The sequence below is a fragment of the Pantherophis guttatus genome, chromosome 2 (assembly GCF_059756535.1).
Source record: "Pantherophis guttatus breed Tessera chromosome 2, ASM5975653v1, whole genome shotgun sequence".
Taxonomy (NCBI): Eukaryota; Metazoa; Chordata; class Lepidosauria; order Squamata; family Colubridae; genus Pantherophis; species Pantherophis guttatus.
In genome coordinates this window covers 168,067,795-168,087,497 of record NC_142064.1, presented here as the reverse complement: position 1 = coordinate 168,087,497, position 19,703 = coordinate 168,067,795, and positions in this window count along the sequence as shown.

Here is a 19,703-nt window from a genome sequence, read left to right as displayed (position 1 = left end):
AACATGACAGCTTTATGTTTGGAATCTTATGTGGGCCACAGTGAAATATATGGAAAAATCTCATTGACAATGAAAATGAAACTAGGGTTAGGGAATCAGTGCTTAAAAATGGTGTTAGCCTAAGATTCATGGAGGTTCTCAAAGGAAAGACAACGTGACAACTCTACATTCAGACTCTTTTGTGTGTTGAAGTGAAATACATGGCAAAATCCCATTGACAATAAAAATAAACTAGGGTGATGGATAGGGTTAGCCTAAGATTCTTAGAATCTTAGCCAAAGATTCGTGGAGGTCCTCAAAGGAAAGAGAATGTGAAAATTTTTCATTTGGGTTCTTTTGTGGGCCACAGTGAAATACATGGGAAAATCCCATTGACAATGAAAATGAAACTAGGGTTAGGGTTAGGACTAGGTCTGTTTGGAGTCAGGGCTGATAAATAGTATTAGTGTGTGATCAGATGTGCAGCTGAATTTTGCTTCATGGTGAACCTGTATCAGGTGGAAAAGAACTAGTCCAAGCAGATACCAATCAAAAATAAAACAAGCACTGTTGCTTGTAACAAATTGATTGAATTACTATGAAAATATGAGCCAGTATGGGATATTAGTTTTGTTGTGGTCCACAAAGCAGCCTGTGGAGCTGGAAGCAGAGTAGGACAGTGAGGAGGCTGGGGAGGACCATGGGCCAGTCCTGGAGTCTGAGGAATCCTCGGATGAGGATTCTGCATTGGAGGCAGAGAAAGGGCCATCTGGGAGATACGTGCTGCCTCCGGAGCCTCCGGAGATGGACCTCAGCAAGGCAGAGGAACAGAGGGAGCCTGTTCCCAGTGCATGCATGCACCGAGCTGCCAGAAGGCAAGAACAGCTAAAACAAAAGGGACGACTCGGGGGTAGAGCTGGGAGATGATTGGCCTCTCCCATAAGATTTAAAAGAGGAGCAAAGGCACGTGGGCCTTTGCAGGAAGCAACATTTGTTCATTTGGTTCAGCTTAAAGCCTGAAGCTCTGTTTGATTCTGGACTCCCTGTAGCTTTGCCAATTAGGTGTTTGGCAGCATGACAAGGGAGATAAAGGTGGGTGATTTTCCCGAAGGACTTCTCCCGAAAGACTCTTTAAAACTAATTGTGACTCATCTGTGAATGAACAGAATTCACAGCTGTTGCAATAAAAGAGATTTTTGGTGTGTTTTAATGACTCAGGAAGCCTAGGTCAGAACAAGTTTGTGCTGGACTATATGAGGTGAGATTCAGGTTCCATTCTTTCCTTGGGCTCGGAAGCTTTCTTTGTATTACTCAGCATGTCTCAGTTCTAGGTGGGAAATTAATAAAACATCTGTTTACCATCTATCTGGCTGATGATCCATAATCTTCAGTGAAGAAATCGTTATGGCCAATCCCTGGCTCACTTAAAGCAGCCAAATCACTGTAACATAAATTTATCAGCATGCATACAACATTGCGTACACTAAGCTCCCAGCAAAACAGTTTGCTAAGTAGCCCTGAACAAAGGCAGAACTATAGGTCGTAGTTCTTTGGCCCACCTACATTTCAACAAACAGGACAAAGAAAAGGCAGACATACTGTAAATTATAGCATGGCAATGAAATATTTTTTTTGACAAACCCACATGGATGACCTTATTTTTCTCTTTCTACTAGGTTGGCATGCTAACTATACCATCTCTGAGATATAGTCAGCTAATATGCACAGTTTGGTTCACTGGGCCATAGGTTCCAGATTGAGTCTTCCCTGTGTCACCACTCAGGGTCAATTTAGCTTGCTGTGAACATTTCCTTACAAGGTGACTTATATTGCTAGTGAACGCAACTCACATGTATAAGGGATACCAGAAGGTCTTCATCCTGAAATGGTTTGATTCAAGTTGATGATGATGATGACGATAATGATTTTTCACATACATACATACAAACTTTCATAAGGACCCCTTACTGGAAAGGTGGAGCGTATTTAAGGATAAGACTTGTTGTCCATGTATCTTCTTATATTGGAATAGATGTGTTCAGACAGTCAATACAATAATGAAACATTGATATTTCACAGTGAAAATATCATCTAAAATGAACAAAATAAATGAATGCAGATAATTTTTTGCATGCATGATTAGTTTTAATTGCTAAAAAACATTTATTTTTGAAACTACAATAAAATTACTGTATCTTTGCAATATATACTGGCTTTTGAAGTCAATCTGGTTTCCAACAATGTCACTTCATTATGTCTTTGAAAGTTTTACAAATGAAGTGAAAGGTTCAACCTTTTCCAGAAATATTGTTCTTTTTATTCTTCAGGCTTTGTTTCTCTGGGAAAAGACACAGAGGTTTCAGCCGTTTTGGCAATTCTTCTTTATATTATTGGGACACCCTCCACAACAGTGGGGCCTGTCACTGTCATAATGAAAGTCTAAAATGGCAGCTATGTCAAACAAGGAAAGACTTGGCTGTGAGCCAGATGGGCTGAGCAGGGACGACAACAATATATGGGTGCTGTAGTCATCCTTGAAAGTTCAAGCTTCAGCAGCATGATTCAGCTCACAAGCCCATAAGACCTGCAAAGCTTGAATTTAAGCTTCCATTCCCATGTGGTTTCTATTTTCTGTTATTTCTTGTCATTTGCCCAGTTTTCATAAATCCATATCCCATTTTGGGCCCAATCATTACCGGTACCTGAAGGCCCAAAATTTCTGTTGCTAAGTGAAACATTTGTTAAGTGGATTTTGCCCCTTTTTATGACCTTTCTTGCTACAGTTGTTGAGCGAATCACCGAAATTGTTAAGTTAGTAACGTGTTTTTTTAAGTTCCTGTTTTCAATAGGCTTTTTTTCCCTATCAGGTACGGTCAGTGCATTAAAAAATAGTGAAGCTTCTACTGCAGCATTGTGGACACCATCTTGACTGTTTTGGCCACACCTTGTCAATACCCCCGATCCTTAAAATTTTCCTCCCCCCCCCCCAAAATAGCCCCAGGGATTTTTTTTCAAAGCTCTCCATAATTTCTGCTTCTTTCTGAGTGCCTGGGTACTATCAGTCAACTCTTTGATGTGTTACACAAACCAGGGGAAAAAGGCCTATTGAAAACAGGAAGGACACGCATCATGGCCACAGTTCTGAGGTGTATTTCGTTTTTTGTACAAGAACTTTGAGAAGGCATGCTTTTTCAATCAACCTGCTTGATTGTGAGGTTTTGTTTTCTTTGAACATTTTAGCCAGGTGAGCATTTTGCCTGGGTGCATTTGTTTCCTGCAGGTGAATTTTTGGATTGGCTGGGTGTCTTATCTCTCTGCATTTTTCTGGATATCCCCAGATTTCCCTTTGAGAAGTTAGCATTTTGCTTTTCTTTGTGGGAGTAAACAGGTGGCCTGACATTATTGATAGATCCAGTTTGTACTTCTGCCTTTGACTTAAGAAAGACTTTGACATGGAAAGAATGTTGTTGTCAGAGACAATGACAAGAAAGAACAAATCTTGGAAGAAGAAGAAATGAGGCTGCATCAGCCTCTTTTGGCTGTTTTGCATTTTGCTGGACTGGCACAAATACATCTGAAATAATCCAAAATCCTTACTTTAGACATAATGATTGCTTTGTTGAAACAAGCTGGAATTTGCAAGCTAACTATTAACGATGTTTTCTGGTTGTGATTTGTTGCCAAAAGTATACAATGGTTTTAACTTAGATGTGGGTTTGAATATTCAAATAAATCCCTAATCCTGGTTTGGCAGTACTGGACACAAGCAAAGCTGTTACGTCTCTCATTTGCTACACGTATTCATCAAATGCAAAACTGCAGTCAGCTTTCATAAGAAGAATTAAATTAGATGAAACCAAATGTTCACTAAACTAAAATTCAGTTTCCTATGATGGCCAATCAAAGTTAGATCCAATAGCACACCGCCAATGGTACTTGAAAAGACACTGTACCTTTTAAAGTCTTGTGCTCCATTGATCATTCTCTATAGCACATTTCCATTTTCTCCATTTTTCTGCTTGTTTTTTTTAATGAAATTTGTGGGAAAACAAGGTAGCCTACACTTCTCAGAAGGATTCAGAGATGGCAGAAATATGTTTCTGAGTAACTGTAAAAGGAGAAAAGTCTGAAGAAGTATAATTAATTACTTGACATTCATTATTTTTTGAGGGAAATTAATTGTGCAGTCAAAGATGTTTAAACAAATACTGTCAGAGGAAGTAAAAAGATTGTTCGGGTTACCCTTAAGTGGTGATTTACAAGATAACATAGTCATCAGTTTCAGTTTCAGATAAATTCAGATAATAAGGCAGTGTATCTTAGTAACAGAGATGTTAATTTGATGGTGACACCATTCAGCTCTAAGTTGGGAACTATTTTTCAAAAGAATCTTGAAGGCAAAGAGCCTTTAGAGTAGGCATCCAATTAAAGACAAAGGAGATTCCATGTTCCATCACTTCAAATATTGTAATAGTCACTCATTTATGAATATGTTCATGGGCTCAGGGTAAGTTCCCTAATAACTTTTTTCTAAGCTATCTAGTGAATACAATTATTGTTAAAGTGACAGTGTTTGAAATGATAATAGCACACTTCACTAATTTGTTTCTGGTATTCCATTTGGCCTTGTAAGGACTTGCTATTTGTTATTGCAGTACACATGAATTGGTAGGTAGAAGATCTGTCATTTGAAATATATAAATATGAGTCGTGGCAGCACAGTGGTTAGAGTGCAGTACTGCAGGCTACTTCTGCTGACTGCTGGCTGCCTGCAATTTGGTAGTTCAAATCCCACCAAGCTCAAAGTTGACTCAGCCTTCCATCCTTCCGAGGTGGGTAAAATGAGGACCCAAATTACTGGGGGCAATATCCTGACTCTGTAAACCACTTAGAGAGGGCTGTAAAGCACTGTAAAGTCTAAGTGCTATTGCTATACAAGCTAAGTGGCCAATTAACCAAATCAACTATCAACAGCAGCTAAAGCCCATGGACTATCTCCATGCTGTGGCAGCACCAGTTACCTTCAGAAATGACGGGGTTGGATTGGGAACAGGCCTTGTATTCCTTTCACAATGTTACAAATGCTAACAGATCTACTCCTGTGAATTGAAAGAGAAACAAAGTCTAAAGTTTTATGGGTGTCAAACTTGTGGCATCATGTTGCTATCACATGACATTTCATGATGTTTTTCCTATTCACGGAGCTCGGGTGGGCGTGGCCTGCACAGTGATGTATCCAGTCCGTGGGCTGCCAGTTTGACATCCCTAAATCATAAATCAGGAAACAATAAATTGAATCAAACAGATGGTGAGGATTATGGGAGACATTACAAAGGTGAGATTGTGAAAATGCAAAATCACAAAAAGGTCAAAGATTGAAAACCAAGGCTGGAAAAAGCCCTGGTGCACTATACGCTACTTAATGATGCTGCAAAGGAGTAAGAGGAGTGGAGGGAGGCAGGAGTAGAGGGGAGTAAGCAGAAGGACTCATAAAAAACTATAAGTAGAAGCAGTGGTGAAATGTAAAATTTGTTACTACCGGTTCTGTGGATGTGACTTGGTGGGGGTGGGTAATGTGACTGAGTGGGTGTGGTCAACTTTTTTTTTTTTTACTTTTAAAACCATTTTTTCTACAACTTCTTTGGCCAAAGAGGTTGTAAAAAAATGCTTTTAAAAGCCTCTGATGATCCTAGCTGAGCCACACAATCATCAGAGGCTTCTTTTTTTTTTTACTTTTAAAAGCATTTTTTCAGCCGAAGAGGTTGTAGAAAAAATGCTTTTAAATTTTTTTTTTAAAAAAGCCTCTGATGATCGTGTGGCTCAGCTGGGCATGGGTAGGCAGGGATTTTTGCTACCAGTTCTCCGAACCGGTCTGGATCGGACAATCCAGTCCGAAGCAGGAGCATTTCACCCCTGAGTAGAAGGATAGAAAGCAGTAGAGAAATTATAGTGGAAGTCTGGAACAACCTCCCCATTTGTTTTTTTTCTCAGTCTTTCGTGGCAGTCTATGTGTTGGTATTGGAGACAGACACAGACCAATGCAAATTATATCTAGATATTCTTACCTGATATTCACAGGTAAGAAACCCTCCCTGAAATATGGGGAGGGGAAAATCACTCCCTTAATCTTTTCTTCTCCTATACTTACTTGTTCCCACTTTTTAAAATAAAATTTCCCTGATTCCATGCTTTCCGATAGCCCCCACCTTTCTGCTCCAGACAGTAGCACTGTGAGGCTGTGATGACATTTTCAAGCCCTTGCACTGCAAAGCTGATATCTATGGGTGGGCAGAACTGTCAGTCCAGAGATGTTGATGGTGTGTTGCAGATGTAGTGCAGAAAGCAAGTTGCCACCCTCCTCCATGGTTTGTATAAAGCTGTATATTTAATGCATGTTCTCTCTTATCTCTGGTTTTCAGCACCACATATTGTAAGCATTCAAGCTGCCTGCATTTCATCCATCACCAGAAACCCCAGTGGCAGACCCAGTCTACTTCTTATTATTTATCAGCTGTAATGCAGTATCCAAAGCATGGCCTTCTCCCAAACAGATCAGTCGGGCAGGGGGGCGTTGTCTGCAGAGTAAATGCATGTTGAATGTGTATGAATTGTACTTTCTTGGCTCTGATGGATCTGGCTTGCAAAAAGGGCACGGTGCAATTTTAAAAGCAGCGTTCAAGACTTATTATCATGTGTAACACCATACGCGGCCTGTTCTGCTGCTACTGCAGGAAAAAGTCAGTGTGCAAAATGGAAACCCTTCCAAGCATGAAAACTTATTTTCTTGAAAAATAAATTAAACTCTACAAACCCCAGTTTAAAGGGGAAGCCCCCCTTTTCTTCAGGAGCAATGACTTCTTATGACTAAGGGAACAATTAAACAGTTTGATCTGAAATTGGATCTCTTAAACCTTTGTCTTGTAGTTACGGGGTAATATTAAAGTAGGGAATTTCTTCTGGAAAAATTAACCCTCCTGCATTGTTCTCTTTGTTTTTGTTCCTCAAGCATCTGATTCTTTATTTAGTGGAGCTCTGAAATTGGATAAAAAGTTCAAAACACCCTATGTAGGAGGTAATGGAAGTCTATGATTCTTCCATCCTTTGCACCTGCCAATAAAGCAGAATCTCTTTGGGCATGTTGACATTCCCAGATGCTATATTGGGAAGCTGATCTCTAAGCTATAAGCAATTTGTGAGCAAATAAACCTGTCTTGGTTAGTAGGTCCATGAAACCTCCTTCTTGCTTTGAGAGAAGACAATAATTTCAAGGTTCCATCAAAAGATTCTGATAACTCGTAAAACTGATCTCATGTTCAGAAATATTCAGATAGAATATAATCCTTGCACGTTGTCCTCTGACTCAGAGAATAAACCTCAATCTTGTCATTCTCATAAAAGCTGAAAATGGCAAAATGAAATCAGAACATTTAACTCTCAAGACAGCACCTCCAGGGAAGGGGAGCGCATCTTTCTATAGATACCTAATTACCTTTCTACAGCTTCAATTAGCTTTAGCTGGCTGTTGAAATGTTGTCCTGTTGTTTAGTGGAGAGATCAAGCATGATTTCTGGGTTCAGTGCTTCTTTATATAAGGTTCTTGCTTTTGCTAAGTCTAACATGTCTGACTTATTGACTTAGGCTGGATTTCAGCTTTGGGTCTAGTCTCAGCTGCCTAAACTTGCCTGATCTGTCTGGCATGATTTTCCCTATCTAGATCTGGCTCTGTTAGATGTTGTTGGTTTAAGATGTTGGAAAATTTGTGAGGCTTTGAGCAGGGTGGGTTTCAAATTTTTTTACTACCAGTTCTGTGGGTGTGGCTTGGTGGGTGTGGCATGGCTTGGTGGGCGTGGCATGGTGGGCGTGGCAGGGGAAGGATACTGTAAAATCTCCATTCCTACCCCACTCCAGGGGAAGGATATTGCAAAATCCCCATTTTTTCCCGATCAGCTGGAACTCGGGAGGCAAAGAATAGGTGGGGGTGGGGCAGTCAGAGGTGGTATTTACTGGTTCACTGTACTACTCAAAATTTCCTCTACCAGTTCTCCAGAACTGGTCAGAACCTGCTGAAATCCAGCTCTGGGCTTCGAGAAAGATAAATATTTGCAATGCTAGATTATTTCCGGAACATTATTTTTTGTGTTTCTTTCCTGGACTGTCTGCCTTTGACCTTTTTTTAACTTTCAGCAGATTGAGTTGCCATAACACCTTTATCCTTCATTAACAAGAATAGACCAGCAGATTATTTGCCATATATGCTAGTTTACATTGAGTGACCATGGTTTTAAACTGACTTCTCCTTTTGGGAAAATCTTAAGATTTAAATAGGGCATTATGAATCTCCATCAATATTCTCAGAATATAATTATTCAGGAAAAACAATGAGTGTCAAGTGTGCTTATATATAATCTATAAACCATTAGAGTCCTTCAAATGATGTTACACAGGATGCAAATGTTGTTCCAATGTATCTCTAACAACGACTGGACAGGAAATAGGAAGGAAATTTTTCTTCAAAAGACATAATAGGCTATATCAGGAGAGTCAAACTCTTGGCGTCACGTTGTCATGTGACATATCACAACTTTTTTCCCCTTCACTAAACTGGGGGTGGGCATGGCCAGCGCATGACACATCCAGCCTGTGGGCTGTGAGTTTGACACCCCTGTGCTATATCCCTCACATCATCATTGTAAGAAAAGAGCTGTGTTAGTCCTTGATAGCCAAAAATCAGAGGGAGTCTGATAGCATACCTCAACCTACTTAAAGACCTTATTAGCATGAGCTACTGCTCATACTATACAACAGCACTGCATTTTCTTGGACACTGGGTTGCAAGCCCTACTTGAACAGGGATAGCCACTCAGCTGGAAGCAGATTCTCACAAGCAGTAAGAAACACCAGAATAATGATGTGACCATGAGAATCAGATGCAGATATTAGTTTGCCTTCACCATCTACAGTACACCAACAGTATCATCATTGGCCCCCAACAAATAGACACACAGGATTAGATGCATCTCCACATGTACTTCCTCTGATGTAATATATGGCATCATCTATCAGCAGGGCCCTTCTGGATTCTATGTAGAACAAACTTTGTGCAAAATGGACGCAGGTTTAATATCAGGAACCCTGAACAAGGATAAAGTAATATCAGAGTACTTTAATCTCCCTGAATATTCTATTACAGATCTCAAACTAACCCATTCGGGGGGGGAGGGGGGGAGGAGGACAATTGAGCACAAGATTCATATGCATCAAAAAGTTTCAGGTCTCAGCAAATACAGTGGCTTTTTAAAACATTACAGTCTCACACGTAATCCAGGTAATCCTTGCCTTTTCCCCATCCTTCTTCTCTCCACCTAACCCCAATTTAAAACTTACATCAATTTAGCCACTCCATGCTGTGGCTCATAAAAACTCTTGCCTTTTAATAGGGTCTTAGTTTAAACCAGACTTTTTCTATTTTTGCATTATCAATTAGTTTTTAGATTTCACATTTATTAATGAATGGAATATCAATTGCAATTTCAGATCTAAAATCTAAGTAGCTTCACTGTGGTGTCTTAAGGAGTGCGTATTTTATTAGTTGACAGCAACATATTTCTTTTTGTGAATAGCGTCATGTTGATTATCCCAGATATGTAAGATTTTGGGGAAAAAATTCCCTTCACACCTTGATCTTTCTCCAGCCTAAAGCATAACACCAACTGTGGAGGCTCACAGGACCAAAAGCAGAATTTTTTTCAGATGTTGCATCAGATTCAGGATAATATGTTTTTTTAGGCATATTGGATCTCAGTGCCCTTCTGCGCTTGTACCTACCCACAGTACAAAATATTTCTTAGCAATCTCATTTCTCTGTTGGGTCCCCAGGTATTGCTTTCATCTCATCTCCTACCAAAGAGTTGATCATGTCTTAAAACAGTCTTGGTGATGCCATTGTTGAAGTAGTAATTTCATCTTTAGTAGAACACTCTTCAAAAGTAGCCTCAAGATATATATAATCAATTACCTTGGGGGGGTGGGGGTGAAGGGGGGGATGGAATGGTAGTAACTTGGAAGACCGAAAGGAAAGGAAAGAGGGGATCCACCCTGGGGTCGGCAGATTTCATGCCACTATTATTTTCTGCTGACGCAGGGATAGTGGGAGAGCCAGAATAAATATTTTCAACTTGAGATCAAACAACCTGAGATCAAATGGCAGAGCTCACATTGCACAGCAGAATGTAACAAAACTCTCAAGGGTTTGGATCGCTAGCCAAAGTTGACACCCCTCAACTTGCTAAAGGTGAATATCAAAGCAAAATACTTGTGTTTTTCAATTCTGCTATGCAGTAATATATGCATGTTTATATACTCTGTGTAATTGTTACCTTTGATTCTGTAATTGAATGTTAACTAAATTTTAAATACATGGTTTGTATTTAATGTTTTAAGGTTTTACAACATATTTTAATTATATGACTATAAATCGCCTAGAGTAACCTCAGTGAGAAAGGTGGCATGGAAGTTTAATAATAAATAAATTTCACTTTTAAAAGAAAATTCCAAAAACTACCTCCAAGTTAATTAACTAATCCTGTGGTTGAGCCATAATTTTTTTTTTCATTTTCTTTTCAACAAAAGGCACATTTTGCTACATTATTCCAGTGCGGTACGATTAGTTATACATACATACATTTTCTAATTGTGACTGGGGTAATCAACCAAAGGAAGCAACTGATGAGCTGATCAAGATTCCAGCGATGGTCACAGGGAGGGGACATAATCCAGAAAGCCTGGAAGGCAGATGCATTTAGGGACACAAGTGAAACAAGATTATGAATGAATATATTTTTAAATCAACTGAAGGAAAGGATAAGTATTGGGGAGGGAGCGAAGGAACTGATTAATTGTAAGCAGTCTGTCTATGCAGTACTAGCACTTTAAAAAAAATCAATTGGCCATAACAATGTACAGGTAGTCCTTGACTTACAACCATTTGCTTAGTGACCATTCGAAGTTTCAACAGTGCTGAAAAAAGGGACATTACCATTTTTCACACTTATGACCATTGGAGCATCCCCATGGTCACGTGATTTATATTCGGATGCTTAACAACTGACTCACATTTGTGACAGTTGCAGTGTCCTGGGGTCATGTGGTCACTTTTATGTGACCTTCTGACCAGATTCATTTAACAACCACATTACTGATTTAACAACTGCAGATTCGCTTAACAAATGTGACAAAAAAGTTGTAAAATGGGGCAAAACTCACTTAACAAATTTCTCACTTAGCAACATAAATTGTGCTAAGTAATTGCGGTCATAAGTTGAGGACTACCTGTATATCTATAAATACCAGATATAGGCACAAGCAGTAAGGTGTCTACGTATTTCCTTTGCAGGTTATCACTCCATACGTCATGTAACAAAGTGCTAGATTAAATCTAATCTAGTAGAACTTCCTTTGAACTTTAATTTGTTACTAGCCATGGAAGGGAAACTAATAAAAGAAAGGGAGGGGCAGGTTTTGCTTGGGGTTCAGCCTTTTTTTTTTTTTTTAATTTTTTCTATACCGGCCTACTCCTGCAGGACTCAGGGCGGTGAACAGCCAAGATAAAATACAGATAATACAAATATTAAAAAATCCCTTAAAATTATTAAATATTTTGGCCAAAACAGAGATTAAAACACCCAATTTATAAAATCAAAACGAATTAAAAATTTAAAAGAGGAGAGTTAGGCCAGGCCAGCCTGCTGAAATAAAAAAGTTTTAAGAGCACGACGAAACGTGTGCAGGTCCGGGATCCTCCGTATCTCTGGGGGGAGCTCGTTCCAGATGGTAGGTGCCCTCACAGAGAAGGCTCTCCCCCTGGGGGCTGCCAGTCGACACTGTTTGGCCGACGGCACCCTGAGAAGCCCCTCTCTATGGGAGCGTACTGGTCGGTGAGAGGCTATTGGTAGCCTTCCTCTGCTCTTTCTTGATTCATCCAAGGTTTCTACAAGTATCCAAGATATCTGTATGATTCTTCTGGTTTTTTTAAGGTCAACCTAGATGAAAAGTTTTGACTTTTCAGGACTTTGTGTCATGCATGAAGGAGCAGGTTTGGTATTCATGGCACAGAAAAATTAAATGTTAACTCTTGTTCATCTCCAGCTCAGTGCTCCCTGAAAAGCTGTTCTTGAGAACTTTTAGATGTTTGACAAGAGCAGCAAAAGGCAAGGTATGTATTATATGTGCTTCTTCTTCCCCACGTCACCTATGCCGAGAGGAGAGATTCATGCATCCCCAGTGAGGAATGAGGAATGCCTCTTTTTTCCTGACCATGCTAATCCAGGGCATTTTTAAGGATGTCAGTTGGGACCCAGCTGTGCAATTGCTTCTTTTGCTAATTGCTCCTCCAAGAAGAAATGTCTATGCTACAATGAATGATGAATCAAGGGTAAAAACTATCCTACCAATAGAATGCTGCTTTCCTGAAGGTCATTTGTGCACAGTCCCGATTGGAACAATGTCCATGGAATACCATGTCTTCCAAGAAAAACTAAAAGTTTAAAGGTTTTCCCTGTCCAGTCATGGCCAATTCAAGATAGTGGAGCTCATCTCTGATACTCAGCCTGCATTATCTGAAAGATATTTCCGTCATCATATGGCCAATATGAAAATACAGAATACTGCAACCTTCCCACCAAAGTGGTACCTATTTATCTACTTGCATTTGCATGTTTTTGAACTGCTAGGTTGGTAGGAGTGAATAACTGGAGTTAACCTTGTCACATAACGCTCAGGTCTTGAACCCAAGCTGTTGATTTTTCCAGCTGACAAGCTCAGTGCCTTAACCACTGAACCATTGCACCCCTCCAAGAAAAAACAATGAGAGCTCAATTTAAGCACCAGGATTACAAAGCAAGTTAGAACCGGGGGGGGGGTTATTAAGGCATCAGGTTGGAAACCAGGAGATTGTGAGTTCTAGTCCCATTTTAGGCATGAAAGCCAACTGGGTGATTGTGGGCCAGTCACATTCTCTAAGCCCAACACACCTGACAAGGTTGTCATTGTGGGGAAAATAGGAGGAGGAAAGAGTATTAGGTATGTTTGCTGCCTTGAGATATGTATACAAATAATAAAGGCAGGATTTTTAAAAAATCTTTAAAAAGAGCAGATACTTGAACCTTAATTAAAATAGGCAGCTAGTAACAAACTTGCTTATATTGAAAAAATACACTTAAGATTCAGGTTTATTATCCAGGTTTTCAATAGACAATTGAAACAATTCCAACCATATCATCCCATAATATGCTCCAAACCACAAACCACTAACAGCAATCACTGATTACTGTACTGCAAACCACTTGACTATAAATGTAGCTAAATCAAAAGTTTTAGTCTTTGGCAATAAGAATAAAAAGCACAATTGGCAGATTAATGACACAAAAATTGAGCAAGTTACCCAATATACTTATCTTGGAATTGTTTTTTCCAGTGCAGAAGGTTGGACTCCGCACCATCAATACCTTTCTCAAAAGGTCAGAGCAGGAGCAAGCCTTGTATCCAAATTAAGTAAACGAATCCAACCAACCTCCATTTTACCTCTTTGTAAAGTCTTTCAGGCTAAACTTGTTCCGATCATGCTCTATGGTGCTGAAATTTGGGGTCTTACAGAGGCCCCCATATTAGAGAGAACTCAAAATAATTTGTTAAAGAGGATGCTTGGGGTAAACAATTCCACTTCAGCTGCAGCCGTCAGAGCTGAATTGGGACATTTCTCACTGTACACCTATACAATCATTAGGGCGGTAGCCTACTGGCTAAAAATGACCCAGATGGATGCCAGCAGACTCCCTAAAATATGTCTAGAAGAACAGCAGATTTCAAATCCTCAAAGGTATTCCTGGCTAACCCGGCTGTCAGAAATATTGAACCGATATGGCATAGGGTTCCCGTTGTGTGACACACTGAATCAAGTTAAACAACGGATTAAAGATATACATGGGCAAATGGACATGGCAACCCTTTCAACTAATCATTCCCTTAAACTGCTGACAGCAGTTAAAACAACTTTCACTCTGGAAACGTATTTACATTTAGAAATGCCATCAGTGGAGAGACAGTTATTTGTTAAATTTAGATTCGAACTTCTAGATACCAACGTTAGATTCGGCTGTTATCGGAAAATCCCGTATGACAAAAGAATATGCATATGTGGGGTAAACGTCATGGAGGACACGGCGCATATAATATTCGAATGTAGTCTCTATCAAGAAGTAAGAAAACAATATCTGTCCCCAATTATAAATAAATTTCCCCACTGGAATATAAGCCAAAAATTAGCATTTCTGTTGAGGGCTGACTCTCCTCCCCTGGTAAGAGCGATCACTCGATACCTTAAAAGAATGACGGCAATATGAGCCAGTTATATCAAAAAAAAATTTATTGATTGTAAGGAAGATGAGCTCAGTTAGAGAGGAGCTATCCTATTTGGGTTATCTAGTCTTGGCAACTTAGCTATTGAAATTTGATATTGTAAAATTTTAATGTCATCTATCATATATTTTTAGATTGCTATTTTTGTAACTGTTTTATCTTTTTCCCTTTTTCTTTTCTGTTTTGTTTGAAAAGGCCTTCGGGCTATTCAATAAACTATACTAACTAACAATCACTGATTTCTCTAGGGATCTTGCTGGGTTCATGCTGCTAATGGTATGGAAACAGTGGGTGGAATCGAGATCCAGTATGGAAATAAGGGGAAATTAGGTTCTTGAGAAGATTTCATTTTATCTAAGCAAAGCACAAAATCCCCATCCAAGGTTATTTTGCTGCTTCTGCAATAAAAAGCCATTTCAATCAAATATCGGATGGTAAATGTCACTTTAAATTAAATAACCTAGTTTACCAATGATGAAAATTATTCAGGACAAAACTCCTAACTGGGACAAGTTGCTCTTTAGAGCAGAGCAAAGCTTTGGTTGATAGGATAAAAAGCAGCTGTCTTCATAAAAGCTAATAAAATACTCTGGGGATAATTAAAATTTTAATTAAAAATGTAAAATCCAAATAGCATTTTATGACAGCAAGGAAACTTGTTTTGACATCCAGAATTGCTGCCTAAGCTGGATATCCCTTACATTTTCTCCAGGCTATTGAGAAGCTGCCGTGTTCTGCTCGAAACCTTCTTCCACTCCATCCAAAAATGTCAGTTCTTAGTGAGTTTTAAAGGGTAATAGGGGCATTTGCTTTACAGCTACATTCAAATTATTAACCAAGTGTAACAAGCGGGCTTGTTTGCATGCCAATTTTTGCAGGTTGTTTCCCTTAAATATATAGAAGAGAAATAAATCACCTTGAAGGAATATAGTATAGTCAAGCTAATGCGTATATACCGGGAGCAAAAGTAGACATATATTCTATTTAAGGCAATGCTGGGTGCCTGGGATTGGCAAATTGCCATGACAGGAATTAAAGCTGCTGAATAGCCAAATAAGATTGTGTTACATTTCCCTAACAGCTTGTCCATATGTGACAAAGCTTGCCTCTCTCATAAGCAAAATTGCCCTTTGCCACTCTCAAAGGTCTTTGTTTTTCCTCTGAAGTGCCCATTCAGAGAAAGATAGGTAGCAGGGCTCTTGCTTACTGAACCCATCTGTCATCTGTGGCATTTTGAAAGGTATGCCTAGACAGATGGGCTTCAACCAGGTTAAGAAGCCTAGTCTAAGTAAAGAATCGGCCACTGATTCCCTGCCTTGATGGAGCCCTTCCAAATTATCTTCTTGGTAGCCCAGTTAAAATAGAGAAAGAGACAGAAAATAGCAGTAAAGTAGACATTTGGGAAAATGTGACTCTTCCTATTCATACACTTATTCTTCAAAGCTGTAACTAGTATCTCAAAGGCAACTTCCAGTGATACCAATGGAAGTAATCACTTAAAGTGGAGTTAAATATTTGACAAGTTCCTATGAGGGAAGAACCAAATGACTCAAATCTGCCATCAAGCATCTGCTACTACAGCACAGGTGTCCAACGCCAACCGTGGCAACTTTAAGACTTATGGACTTCAACTCCCAGAATTCCTCAGCCAGCATGAAGAATTCTGGGAATTGAAGTCCATAAGCCTTAAAGTTGCCAGGGTAGGGCATCCCTTTTCTACATTCTGTTTTACCAAACTCTATCTGGATTCTTGGACTTTGCAATCCAAACATTCATCTGGCAAGTCTCATAAGGAGAGGAATTCACATGTCCCAAGCTGCTGGGGAGCTTCCAAGAGCCTCAATGGATTTACTAGTTTCTGCCATTCATGTAAGGTAGAGGCAAACGCTTCTTAATTAGCTGATGAAGGAAAAGTGGTCTTGACACATTGTGTGGTATAAGGGGAGTGAACAAGGTCCAGGGATTTGTGGTAGAATGGCTTGAAGAATAAAAGGCACAGTCTTATCCTATCATTTGTTTACTAATACTTTTTATTATTATTAACTGAATGGCTTACATAATTGAGCGATCACAATCACTACAATAATTGGCCATAGCAATGTGGTTATAAACAAATGGATTCTGGGTAGCATAAAACAACCATATAAACAATTTTAAAAGCATTCAAAAGTACAAAAATGTAATATTATAAAAGGCTAAGAGAGTGAGAGAGTATAAGATTATAAACAACAGAGAAATCTAATCAAATTACCATTCCTTTGAAAGGTGCCTGGTGACAAAACCAAGCTTGAAGGGATTTCTGGAAGCTCAGGAGAGATGAGGCTAACCTCACTTGAGGATTGGTGATGTTCCACAGGGCAGGTGCCACAGCAGAAAAGATTTGTTTCCTGGGTCCTGTCATATGTAACTTCTTCATAGATGGGACCTGCGATTTACCTCATGTGCAAGACCTTATGGGAAGTGCACTTACAATCAGGAAGAGGAGGCTACTCAAGTAACCCACCCCATGTCAAGAAGGACTTTAAGGATGAAAATAGCACCCTGAATTGGAACTACAATAACCTCAGCTCATTCTGAAGTCCTCCAGATCATCAGTCACCTAGGACGGATTGGTCTCATAGGTCCTACCTCCCTACAGTAGATAGTGGCACCTGAGAAGTCCATGGTAATCAGCATAGGAGTTCTCTCAATTCAGATCACTTGCCGTTGTTCAGACAGAAAAAAAACAGATGAAGTGTGAGCCATTGTCCCATGTCAGGCTCAGGATAAACTGAGATAGGCCCTTGGCTGTCATTGTAGCCATGAACTCCTGAACTGTCTCTGACTTTAATAACAGAGCCAGCAGACTAAAGTCCCCCAGAACCATATGTCTGAAAACTCTCCCACAAATCCAGCCACAGAGTCCAGCGGCTCAGGCAGGGAAGCTGGTATAACAGCAACAATCCCAACTGCTCCTTAGAGCTCAACTTAATGAACAGGATCTCACAACTGGCAACCTGTGTAGCAGTGTCCCTCAAAGCTTTAAGAGACTTCAGCAGTAGTGGGTTTCAAATCCAGTCGCTACCAGTTCACTTGTGGATGCATGCGCAGTCCTGTGTATGTGCAACCCTTCTGCATATGTGCAGAAGCTTCTGTGCATGCGCAGAGACGTCCGGGTGGGTGGGCGGAGCCTCCTTCCACCGCTGCTATCGGTTCACTCGAACCGGGGCAAACCAGTAGCAACCCACCACTGGATTTCAGGATTACAATCGCCAAATGTCTACCCCTACACTGGACTCTCAGCTGATGCCATACCTGAAACCATTTTACAGCAGAATAACCACTTAAGGTGAAATGTACCCCAGAGACTCAATTGGTTGGAGGTGGAGGTTGGAGAACCACATATTGGATAACTGTGTAAAAAAAATTAAAATATCCTCTTCAGTGCTTTTGAAGTTCCATAACCTTTTAAATATATAAGAAAATGCAACCTAATCAATCAAAGTGGGACTTTAGAAGATGGTCTTAGGGCTTTCAGGGATCACCCCATTTTGTGTCTAGAATGGGCCTGGAAGACACTGCTGCTTTTCTGAAACAGCCATTTCCTCCCAAACTAGCATCTGGATTTTGACCCAGTTAATATTTCCAGAGCCATTCAAAGAAAACATCACAAAAATGAGGGCAGATGCAGCCTAGTTCAATTGTAGACTGAGATTGGTGTTCTTACAGCCACACTTGATCTATCCTGAAATAGATGCAGTTTCTGAAAAGGTTGCCACCTAAGCATTCTGGGCTCAAGAGAAATGCAGGTGCTCCTTTCTGGTATAAGCCGAATATTTTAAAAAGGGAGATGTCACTCCATACTATATCATTTGAATTCCAGTTCTTTTCTTGAGCAAGAATATTTAGAATAAACTTCAGTTTATTAGCCTGAAAAATACATGCCTGGAAAAAAAATGTGAGCCATTCAAAAGCATTAAGATACATTTGAACATACATAATTTGCCTTCTAAGGCACTGAAAAACAAATTTCTCACATTTATGTTTGCAATTATAGCAAGTGTACCAATTATTATGGCACAACACTGCCCCCTTGTGAGAAAGAACTGAGTTATTAGGCCTTCCTAAATCTTCCTAAAATGCTACTTGGACTGAAAAAGAATTAGCTAATGATAAAATTATATTTATTTATTATCAGCTTTCAATTCATTTAGTGACATATTAAACAAATATCTTTTGAGCATTTATAAAAATGTTACTTTTAACCCAACTTTTTGATTATTCGTAATTTGAATAATCTGAAGGTTTACTGAGGTCATTTGTTTTTTATCACTTTTTAAACACATTCTTCATTGTTACTCCTTATCAACAATCCTGCCCACACAAATGTATCCATTACAAGACTATCTTGGAAATGAATAACTCCATTTATAAAAGCTAATCAGTTCACCAATCCGAAACTTTGCAGAATCTGATTAAGTCAGAATAGAAACAAATAGTAACTGAAACCAAACATTCTGGTTTAAGAGGGTTTTAAAAATCAATAGAGAATGTCAACTTCTCATTCCAACATTAAGAGACCCTTTAAAATATCTGAAGCAGTAATATGTAATTACAATTACATGTTAGTAACAGATTTCTTTAACCAGACAAAATAGATATTCTAAATAGAGCCTCCTTTATAGTCTCTATGTTGATTGTACATCTTTGCAGCATGTACACATCAAAATGTCATACGATCACTGGAGAATTTAGCTGTGCTCCCAATATCAGGCAGTTTTCTTCCGGCACCACCTTAAAGCTTGTGTCAAAGCTGTAGTCATCGATCTAGCGTAGACATATGCTCATAATCCTCCAGAATCTTGAATCCTAATTGTTGCAAACATCATATGTGTCACAAAACTGACTGGCAATGCTAGAAAGTTTCAGACTCATAAAGCAAGATAGCATGAAGACAGATAATATTGGGCAGTAGTAAAATCCAAATTTTTTTACTACTGGTTCTGTGGCCTGGTGGGCGTGGTGTGGTTTGGTTTGGTGGCCGTGGCATGGCTTGGCTTGGCTTGGCTTGGCTTGGTGGGCGTGGCAGGGGAAGGATACTGCAAAATCCCCAATCCCTCCACACTCCTGGGGGAAGGATATTGTAAAATCTCCATTCCCACCTCACTCTGGGGACAGCCAGAGGTGGTATTTGCCAGTTTTCCAAACTACTCAAAATTTCCACTACCGGTTCTCCGAACTGTTCAAAATTTCTGCTACCGGTTCTCCAGAACCTGTCAGAACCTGCTGAATTTCACCCCTGATACTGGGGCATTGTAAGCAGTCACGAACGA